Genomic DNA, 11508 nt, shown 5'->3' with positions numbered 1-11508 from the left:
GCATGGATTTTCAAATGTTAAACTAGCCTTGCATTTTTATTTATTTACTTTTTCAATTATTTTTATTAGTTGGAGGCTAATTACTTCGCAACATTGCAGTGGGTTTTTTCATACATTGACATGAATCAGCCATGGAGTTACATGTACTCCCCATCCCGATTCCCCCTCCCTAGCCTTGCATTTTTAGAATAAACTTCACTTGGTGGTAATGTATTACCTATCCTTGTATATCATTGGATTGATTTGCCAATATTTTTGTTTAGGATTATTGTGTGCATATTCATGAGAACAATCTATAATCTAAACCATGACTTAACCCATTGAAGACCTGAAACGTGCCCACCCATGCTCCTAGCTTAACTCACTCCCATTTGGGTTATATGCCCACCATTCACATTCCTGATGAGGAAAGTTCTCACTCTGGACTTGGTCTTGGAATTCAGACTGCAGCTATCTACTCCAGAAAAACCAGAAGTTCATCACTCAGTTAATTATTGAGTTCTATGCTCGGTTAGAAGCCAGGCAAGAAGGAAATGACAATCCACTCCAGTATTCATGCCTGGAAAATCCCATGGACGGGAGAGCCTGGCAGGCTACAGTCCGTGGGGTCACAAAGGACTTGGACACGACTGAGCGACCCAGTACGCAAGACTCTAGGAAGCAGATCATCTCAGCATGGCCAGTAATCCCTCTGCAGTTAACACCCACAATAATACCGCTGGAGCCCCACCTGCATACTCAGGCACTGACCCTGACCCGGTGGTCAAGTTCTCCTGCTTCTCCCCCTACAGACCTTCTCGCCCTACGGAGCTCCTCCCTCTATAGAGCGTGCCATGCAGGAGAGGGGCTCCTTTACCACTGGCAGTGGTTACTTAGCAACTCAACTTTGAAACAAAAAGTTCTCCCCACACATTCTTTTTGAATCTTCTTCATCAGTTTTATTAAAGAGTTATCTAAGAAAACAAGGTAAGCAGTTCAAATACCATTGTCATTAACAACTGCATATTTGTCTGAGTCAAGGTCACACCCACACTGTGGAACCAATGCAGAAATAATGTGAATGCTGTGGCTTCCGTGAAACTCATCCCCAGACTCCTAGTTTAGATCTTATCACTAGCCATGGAGTGTTATTTTTGCTGTTTAATCGCTCAGTCATCTCTGACTCTTTGCAACCCCATGGACGGCAGCCCGCCAGACTTCCCAGTTCTTCACTCTCTCCCAAAGTTTGCTCATAACTCATGTCCGTTGAGTCAGTGATGCCATCCAACCATCTCATCCTCTGCTGTCCCCTTCATCTCCTGCCCTCAGTCTTTCCCAGCTTCAGAATCTTTTCCAATAGGTCGGCTCTTTGTATCAGGTCTGGCGAGTAAATATGTAAATATGAATTTAGCCATCTCTTACTATTTAAGAGATAGTCTCTTAAACTCCTCTGTCCATGGGATTCTCCAGGCAAGAATCCTGGAGTGGGTTGCCATTTCCTGCTCCAGGTGATCTTTCTGATTCAGGGATCAAACCTGGGTCTTCTGCTTCTCCTTCATTGGCAGGTGGATTCTTCACCACTGCCGTACTTGGGAAGCCCTATAGGTTATTATAAGATATATTAAACATAGTTTCCTGTGCTATAGGATACGACCTTGTTATTTATCTAATTTATACAGAGCAGTGTGTAGATATTAATCCCAAGTTCCTGAGTTAGGAGGGATACACTAGGTGCCTGTCACTAACGTTTGAAAATTCTCAGCCATCACTATTTCAGATATTCTGCTCTCTCACTCTTTCTGCTCCTCATGGGATCCCAGCTTCACAGATGTTACAGCTTTGGAGACTGCCTCACAGTTCTTGGCTGCCTTTCCTGTTGTTTCTTGTATTCCCTTTTCTCTTTGCACTTTACTTCGGGAAGTTTCTCTTGACTTCTATTCAGATTCACTCTTTCCTCAGCCATGTCCAGTCCACTGATGAGCCCACCAGAGGCATCCTTTATTTCTGTCCTTGTTTTCCATCTCCAGTATTTCCTTTTGATTCTTCCTTGCAGGTTCCATCTCTCTGCCTAAATTACCCATCTGTCCCTGCACGGTGCCCACATTTCCTATTAGAACCCTTAACATATTAATCAGTTATTTTAAATTCCTTGTTAGAGGAGCTTCCCTGATGGTTCAGTGGTTAAGAATTCACCTTCCAGTGCAGGGGACGTGGGTTCAATCCCTGGTCAAGGAGCTAAGATCTCACATGCCATGGGGCGGGAAAGCTCGCATGCTACAGCGAAGAGCCCACAGGACACAGCCAAGACCCAGAAAAAATGAAGACCTATTGCAGCCCAAAGTCAATCAATCAACTGATAAATTTCCTGTTTGATAGTGTCAGGCTTGGTATCGTATCTGAGTCTGGTTCTGATCATTGCTTTGTCTCTTCAAATTGTATTTATTTTCCCCTTACCTTTTGGCATGCTTTGCAATATTTTGCTGAAAGCTGCACACGTTGTATGAGATGATAGGGACTGATGGGTTTTTAGAATGAGGATGCACGTTAATCTGCCTAGGAGTGAGGCTGTATGTAAAGCTCTCCATAGCTATAGGTGCCAGAAGCTTCAAATTCTCGAGTGTCTTTTTCTGTCTCCTCCCCTGACCTCAGGCTTCCCTACATGCTCCTCCTCAGATAGAATCTGAGACCTGCAGCTCTTTCAGCAGCGATGCACCAGTTAGCATCAGTTCACTTCAGTTCAGTTGCTCAGTTGTGTCCGACTCTTTGTGACCCCATGGACTGCAGCATGCCAGTTCTCCCTGTTCATCACCAACTCCTAGAGTTTACTCAAACTCATGTCCATTGAGTCGGTGATGCCATCCAACCATCTCATCCTCTGTTGTCCCCTCTCCTCCTGCCTTCAATCTTTCCCAGCATCAGGGTCTTTTCAAATGAGTCAGCTCTTTGCATCAGGTGGCCAAAATATTGGAGTTTCAGCTTCAACATCAGTCCTTCCAATGAACACCCAGGACTGATCTCCTTTAGGATGGACTGGTTGGATCTCCTTGCAGTCCAAGGGACTCTCAAGAGTCTTCTCCAACATCGTAGTTCAAAAGCATCAATTTTTTGGTGCTCAGCCTTCTTTATAGTCCAGCTCTCACATTCATACATGACTACTGGAAAAACCATAGCTTTGACTAAATGGATCTTTGTTGGCAAAGTAATGGCTCTGCTTTTTAATATGCTGTCTAACTTGGTCTTAACTTTCCTTCCAAAGAGAAAGTATCTTTTAATTTCATGGCTGCAGTCACCATCTGCAGTTAGCATACTAGGGCCCTGCTGGGGCCCTGGAGAGGGGCGGGGGATGGGGAGTACACTAGCATCTCCCAATTAAATGTCAGACTTTTCTTCATTTTTATACTTTGGTTGCACTGGGTCTTCATTGTGGCCCGCAGGCTCTTCACCGCAGTGCACAGGCTCCTCAAGTTGCAGCTCAGGCTTCTCTTGCGGTGCCTGGACTCTAGAGCACACGGGCTCGGTAGTTGCTGCTAACCTCGGCATTGGAAGACAGACTCTGAATCCCTGGACCACCAGGGAAATCCCCTAAATGTCAGTCTTTTAGCAGACCTGTGTCTCAGGGCTATTTCTTCCAGTGGTAGAGCTTTACCCTCTGCCTCCCCACCTTCTCTGGCTGCAGCAATTCCAAGCAAATTCCCATCCCCTGTTTGTTTCTCCCTGAGGTGATACCAGAAGTCTGCAGGTGGCTGGAGGGAGAATTCCCATTCCCCACATGGGATTGGGCTTCCCTGGTGGCTCAGATGGTAAAGAATCTGCCTGCAATGCAGAAGACCTTGGTTCAATCTCTGGGTCTGGAAGATCCCTGGGAGAAAGAAATGGCAACCCACTCTAGTATTCTTGCCTGGAAAATCCCATGGACAGAGGAGCCTGGTGGGCTACAGTCCATGGAGCCACAAAGAGTCAGACATGACTGAACAACTAACACACACACACACACACATACACATGGGATAAGCCTCTGGGTGAACTTCACCAGGATTTTTCTCCTGTCCTCCCACCAAGGACTCTAGAGGGTCTTCACAAATCTTCTCCTGGAGAACCTGGTGGGGTTCCTGGAGATTAAACCCATGAAAGTATGAACCTTCTCCCTGCCCAAGACAGGAGACCCCGGGAGTTTCTCAGCTGGCCCATACGCAGCCTTCCAGCAATTCATCAAAACTACCACTCAGTGTTCCTACCAGCCTGTGGCCCCAGGGATTCTATTTCAGCTGAACAGATCTCAGCTGTGATCCTCCAGAGTCCCATCTCTCCAGATGGCAGGGTGACAGCTCACCTTGCAACCTCAATTCTCTGATGGGTCCAAGAAAAACTGCTGATTTTCCATTTGGGAAGGTGATGCAAACTCAGGGAGACAGTGAAGGCCAGGGAGACCAGGTGTGCTGCAGTTCATGGAGTCACAGAGAGCTGGACATGACTTGGCGAATGAAACAACAAAAAAAGGTGAAGGTGATGATTTCCAAGTATTCTACTTGGCAGAGCTGTACCTGAAAGCCCTCTAACTGTGTTCTAATCAGATTCCTTCCCAAGATCTCACCCAAAGAAAGTATTTCACTGCTCACCCAGCATTCAAAGCCCCCCATCTGAGGGTGTGAGAATGTAGCTTCTGGGACTTTCCTGGTGGTCCAGTGGCTAAGACTCCATTCTCCCAATGCAGGGGGCCCGGGTTCGATCCATGATGGGAGAACTAGATCCCACACGCCAGAATGAAGAGTCCACATGCTGCAACTGAAGATCCCCCGTACCCCAATGAAGACTGAATATCCCATGTGCCGCAGCTAAGACCACACACAGCCAAATACACACATACATAAATACTAAAAAAAAGAAGAGAAAGTACAGCTGCTCACTTCATGGTAAAAAGAAACAGGCACAGTGGGGCTGGTAGCTCCAAGCACTCCCTTCACGAGAGCTGTAGGGAGGAAGAGGACATTTCAACCAGTGGGAGAACAAGGAGGTGAAGCTTTTCTCCTTGAAATTGCATGGAGAAGGAGTCTCCATCTCTGGCTAGCATCTCACGGCGTGGCGTGGGCACCTGGATGTGCCTGGCTTGCTCAGGAAGCATCAACATACTGAGGGTGGAAATCAGCTGGTCCTCTTCAGCCTCTCAGCGCTTGGACAGGGCTGGTGCAGCACGAGTGCTCCTTAGATGCTTGTTGAACTAAATAACCTTGAACTAAAGTCTCTGGAACCAGAAGCCACCAGGGCCAGGCTGACCCTGCAGGACATGACAACCCTCACTTGATCTCCAGGTTCAGTCTGGCACCCGGTGGGCAAGCATTAAACATTTGCACAATTAAAATAAATACATGAGGGACTGTCCTGGCTGTCCAGTGGTGAAGACCTTGCCTTCCAGCACAGGGGGCAGGGGTTCAATCCCTGGTCTGGGAACTAAAATCCCACATGCCTCAGGGCCGAAAAACCAAAACAGAAAAGAGAAGCAATACTGCAACAAATTCAATGAGGACTTTAAAAACGGTCCACAACCAAAAAAAAAAAAAAAAATTCTTAAAAAAAAAATAAATAAATAATACATGATGGTCTGAGAGACTGGGGTGTCCAGAAACCTCCAGGAAAAAATCCAGTTTGTGACTTACTGGATATCTGAAAGTGAAAGTCGCTCAGTCATGTCCAACTCTTTGTGACCCCATGGACTATACAGTCCCCAGAATTCTCCAGGCCAGAATACTAGAGTGGGTTGCCATGCCCTCCTCCAGGGGATCTTCCCAACCCAGGGATCGAACCCAGGTCTCCTACATTTTGGGTGGATTCTTTACCAGCAGAGCCAGCAGAGAAGCCCCGGATACCCGGAGCAGCACATTGCCTTCCATTGTAACTGTACCTTATTTGGAAAAGGAAATGGCAACCCACTCCAGTATTCTTGCCTGGAGAATTCCATGGTCAGGGAAGCCTGGTGGGCTATGGTCCATGGGATCACAAAGAGTTGGACACGACTGAGCACATAGCACACACCTTATTTAACTGGTCTTCAGGTGAGTCTGTTTTCCCTGACTGCCCAAAGTCTGCCATCAGACAAAGAGGAGGAGGGGTGGGAGGATATACATAAGTCTAACATTAAGAAAAATCTCCATCCAATTTAAAATGGAAAACCAACAAGGACCTCCTGTATAGCACAGGGAACTCTGCTCCATGTTATGTGGCAGCCTGGATGGGAGGGGAGTTTAGGAGGAATGGATACATGTGTATGTGTGGCTGATTCCCTTCGCTCTTCACCTGGAACTATCACAACATTGATTTCTTTGTGTGTGTGTGTGTGTGTGTGTGTGTTTTGTTTTTTTCTTTATTCTTTTATTTTATGGGATTTTTTTGTTTTATTTATTTTTTATCACAACATTGTCAACTAGCTATACCCCATACAAAATAAAAAGACTTAAAAAAAAAACCAACTCCATTCAGTCCAGTTGAACAGCCATTTTCTGATACACCTAGAGTCCTGAGCAGGGGGGCACATGGAGGGCTTTCTTCTCCGGGTTATATTTGGGCACACGGATATGATGATACCACCCTGAGGGCTTTCTTCGCTGGGTGCAGAGAGCAAGGAAGGCATAGAAGGGAAGGGTCCAGGCTTGGAAAGCATCCATTACTCTTGCACAGCCTCCATTTCCTCTGCTGTAGGATGGGGTGACTGTGGAAACCTACCTTGCAGAGTTGCTACATGAGCTCTTCACAATCTCCTCTGCGCCTGCCTGACCCCGGGCAGCAGAGGTGCAAAAGAAGCTCTCAGACAGCGGCAGCCCTCACCACTTTATACTCCATGCTGAGGATGGTTTTGGAGCTAGGACAGCAATGATGATTGGATGCTACGGGAGAAGCATCTCTCTGTGGATGAGATATAGGACTGGAGGCAGGGAGGCCCAGGGAGTCTGAGGCCCCAGCTAGGATGAGTGAGAGCAGGCCTGGCCTCCAGTTGTGGGTCCCTCTGGCTCAGCCTCTCAGGTCTGAAGACACACATCCCACTGCCTCATGTCTACCCAGGTGGGAGCATCCGAGGCTGGGCCTTGGCATCTCCTCCCTAACATCCTAATTGGGGCCCAAGGTTCCGAGGATCTAGGCTGCCCTAGCCTGTTGGCTATGCAGGCTTGATAGCACCTGGAGGTCCCTAGATGCCAGTTTGCTAGAACACAGAAGCTTCCTCTGTGCTGCCCAGAGAATGTGAGCAAGTTCAGAGGCCTCGTGGTCCTTTGAATTTGTCCACAGCAAGAAAGCTGAGCGCTGAAGAATTGATATTTTGAATTGTGGTATTGGAGAAGACTCTTGAGAGTCCCTTGGACTGCAAAGAGATCCAACCAGTCCATCCAACCAGTCCTGAATATTCATTGGAAGGACTGATCCTGAAGCTGAAACTCCAATACTTTGGCCAGCTGATGAGAAGAGCTGACTCATTGGAAAAGACCTTGATGCTGAGAAAGATTGAAGGCAGGAGGAGAGGGGGACGACAGAGGATGAGATGGTTGGATGGCATCACTGACTCAGGGACATGAGTTTCAGTAAACTCCGGGAGTTGGTGATGGACAGGGAGGCCTGGCGTGCTGCAGTCCATTGGGGTCGCAAAGAGTCAGACACGATTGAGCGACTGAATTGAACACCATCTTGCCCCCATCAGCCCCCGTCACTTTGCCTGGCTGAGCATCCGCTGTGTGTTAAGCCCCAGAGACCCAGGAAGATCCAGACAAGGTCTCTGCCTTCCAGGAGCTCCCGGTCTGATCATCTGGCCATGAACCTGGCAAAAGGAAGGTGAGCAGGTGCAAGGGCCTAGAGATGGTGGAGGAAGGGCCTCTGGAGAAAGAAGGGGATGTGAGTGAGTCAGGGACCCTTCCTTCTGGCTGGTCCTAGATGCACAGGAGGGGCTGAAAGCTGGTGAGGGGCCAGTCTGGAGGGCCTGGAGAAAGGCAAAGAAGGGTACCACCCATCTCCCATCCCCCCCACTCCCTCACCCCCCAATCCCCGCGACAGCCTCCTCCCTTCATCCTTCCTGCCCGCTTTCCCCAACCGCTTTCCCTGTACCCCAGTCTCTGTGTCCGAGGCACCCCCATTCCAGTCTCTCCACCATTTCTCTGACTCTCAGAAGTCTCCCCAAGTCCCAGGCTCATTTGGAATCCCTGCCTCCACTTCCTTCATTTCTCTGCGTCCTTGGATCTCCGAAGTCTCAGACTAAATTTTATCTGGATCCTTCTCGGCCTCTCTTTGCCTCAGTCTCCCTCCATTTCTGCCCAACTCTATCTCCTAAAGCCTGTGCCTTGCCGCGTCCCTCCTGGAGTTCCAGCTTGCCCACGTGCCTCACCCCTCAGCCCCGCCGCATCGATCTGCCAGGACTTCCGCGCTGCCAACCGCTGGCCTGGAGGCCCCGGGCGTGGGCGATGCGGGGGGAAGGTTCCAGGAGGCGCAGAGGAGGGGCACCCGGGCCTCCGCGCCCAGAGAGACTCGCGTGCCAGTCACCTGCCGGCCTGGGCGCAGATGACAGCGCTCGACGTGGGAGCCCCCGGGGTGCGCCTTTGTCTCCCCGTGGCCACGGAGGCTAATTAGATTGGAGGTGGGGGGAGCTGTCCCTATTCACGGCGACACTGAGGCCGCCACTCCGCCCGGCAGCCCCGCGCTAGCCAGCCCGAGTCACGTCTATTGAAACCGTTTCGGCGGCCCGCGCCCCCAACCCCACCTCCGCAGCGGTTGCTTCCTTGCGCCCGTTAGCGGGGACGCCCCCCGGAGCCCCGAATCGGCCTGCGGGAACCGGGGAGAGGGCGCACGGGCCCCAGGCGAGGAAGGAATTTCCTAAGGCCCCGCGGGCTTGGGGAGCAGAGAGACAGATTCAGCAGGAGAAAGAAATGGGAGGAGGAAGCCCAAAGGGTGTGAGGAAGCCGGAGGGGCGGCCGGAGCGCAGGAGAAAAAGGAAAGAGAGCCAGGGAAGGAGCGGGAGAGAAGGCGAGACGTGGACGGGGGCGCGCGACGGCTGCGGAGAGCAAGCGGAGCAGGGACACGGCGGGAGGAGACGGGAACCCGCGTGCGGGAGAGGAGGGGCGGGGGCGGGGGCGCGGGGCAGGGAAGGCGGCGAGGAGCCGCCAGAGGCAGCTGGACCCGCGGACCGCAGGACGCGCGGATCGCGCAGGGGCCCCACTCCCGCCTCGGGGCTGCCGCGCAGGGGGCCGGGGGACCGGGGTAAGCGGCCGGGGCGCCGCGGGTCCGCATTCTTCGTCTTTTCTTCCTCCGGCTCATTCCGGCCGATCGATACCTGCGCGGGCCCTGCCCCCGCCGCTAATATCTTTTTAATGAGTTCGCGGGGCTTAGAGCGAGCGCGAGCTGCCCTCCAGGGTGGATTTTCCCCTGGCAGATGTTTCGGGAGGAGGAGGCGCGCGGGGCCCCCGGGAGGTAGGGACAAATCTCTCCCTCCGAGGGGCGAGGCAGAAGACTCTCTTCTAAAGTTCAAAAGAAAGACAGGCTTTCACTCGGCCCCCCAAAAAAATGTATTTCCCGGCGGACAATGGGCTCCTTTCTGCGCCTCCTAGGGCCGGCGGGGCGGGAACCCTTGCGCCGCGGCCCCGCCTGACAGACGAGCGTCCCCTCCACCCCGGACCGGGGCCGCCGAGTGAGGGTGCCGAAGCCGGGAGACCGGTTTCCCTTCCGATCGCCCCGGGAAGAGCGCAGACCAGACCTGAGCGCACCGGCGAGAACGAAAGTGCCTTGCGGGCGGAGGAGCGGGGCCTGGGGAGCCCTAGGCGGCCCCCCTCCCACCCTGTGCCCTGGGCCTCGCAGACGCGCCCACCGCGCCCGAAGGGGCTCCTGCGGGTGCCTCGAGGGGAGGTAGGACGGGTCTGCGGGGTCGGGCCATGGCCCCGGCTCTCTCCGCGATCCGCCCAGCGCGAGTCAACAAGTAGAAATCACCGGCCAGCCTCCCCGAGTCCCGCTTCACCTGCCCCGCCCGCCCAGTGCCCCTCAGTCCGTGGGGTCGGCCTGCCCGCCGCCGCCTCCCTCTCTCCACTCCCGTGGGCGCGCGGAGAAAGGGGGACCCCGGGCTATGAGGATGACCTCCGAAGAGCCGCGGCCGATTGATTCGTTCCGCCCGGAGCCCGGGCCGCGTGAATGGGGGCCCGGGCGGCAGCGGCGGCGGCGGCGGCGACGACGGGGATAAAGATGTTGTCCCCGCCAGGGGGAGGAGGCGCGGGGCGGGAAGCGGGGCCATTCACTCCTGGCCCGGCCCCTCGGGAAGCCGCGCCGAAGAAAGAGGGCCGGGGCCTATTCAAGCCCTACGAGCCTCCCACAATGGACCGATATACTGGGGGCCTCTCTATTAACGCCCATGAATATTAAAGAGATCTCGGAGCGGCGGCCCGTGGGCGCGAGGGCGGAGGTGGCGGCGGCGGTCGGGGGGGGGGGGGGTGCCGCGCCTGCGAGTTCAGGCCCGGCCGGGGCTAAGGGAGGGGGCTTGGTGCGGGCGCACACCGCGCCCGGGACCCCCGGAAAAGGACTCGGTTCATCCGCGGAGAAACCTCGGGAAATGCTGGGCTTTCCCTCTCAATCTCAGCGAGGGTAGATGCAAGCGCGGGGGCCTTGCTCCCCAGTTCCAAGGGGCCCTGAGGCTGGGGCGCGGTCGGATGGGTCGGCGGCTAGACCCGAGGCACAAAATGTGAGCGCGCGGTGGAGATGCTCCGGGGCCGCTCCGTCTCCGCCCCGCCCACAGCACCGCTCTCTGGGTTCGCGGGTGCAGGCGAAGGGAATAGGGCTCCCTGGCTGCAGTCCGAACCCTCCATCACTTCCTCCTCTGACCCCGAGCCAAGAAGGTCCAGGACCTAAATGCTGCACCCCAGGACAGAGGGACCGCACAGACTTATCTCGGTGGGGTGTGGCCAATGGAATCGGCAAAATTTGCAGGGTATTCATTGGAAAGTGACCTGACCCAGAGAGACACAAGGCGCGAAGAAGCCTCAGTTCATGAAGTCCAACCCAAACCATTGCACGCACAGGGACACCGAGGCTCGGAGAGGAGAAGGGCCGTCCCAAGGACGCACAGCAGGCCTCGGTCCTCCGCTGTCTCCCGGAGGCGCTCGCTGAGCTTGGCTGCGGCTCCTGGGGGCTCTCCCCGGCGGCGTAGTCGCCTCCATCCTGGGCGCATCTTGCTCTCCACCAAGTCTTCCTAGAAACAGAGGCCCAGGCACGGGGGAGGCTCCCACTCCCGGACTCCTTCCGCTCGCCTCGGTATCGAACTTTCGGCTCAAGCCAGAGCCAGCGTGGCTCTCTGGCGACGGCTGGAAGAAAGTCGAGGTTCCCGGGACCCTAACCCTGTGGGCTGCAGCTCGCTCCTCCGCCGCGCTGCCCTCTGCTGGCGCCACGCCCGACGGTCGCCCCTGATGCCCAGTACGGCATCAGACTCGAGGCGACCTCAGGCCCTGGCTCTGAAGAATGGGGCTCCCGCCTTCCTGACTCTATGCTCCGATGCGCACCCCGGGATGACAGACCACTGGCCCG

This window comes from Muntiacus reevesi, chromosome 3, assembly GCF_963930625.1.
Source record: "Muntiacus reevesi chromosome 3, mMunRee1.1, whole genome shotgun sequence".
NCBI lineage: Eukaryota > Metazoa > Chordata > Mammalia > Artiodactyla > Cervidae > Muntiacus > Muntiacus reevesi.
This window is presented reverse-complemented; position numbering follows the sequence as displayed.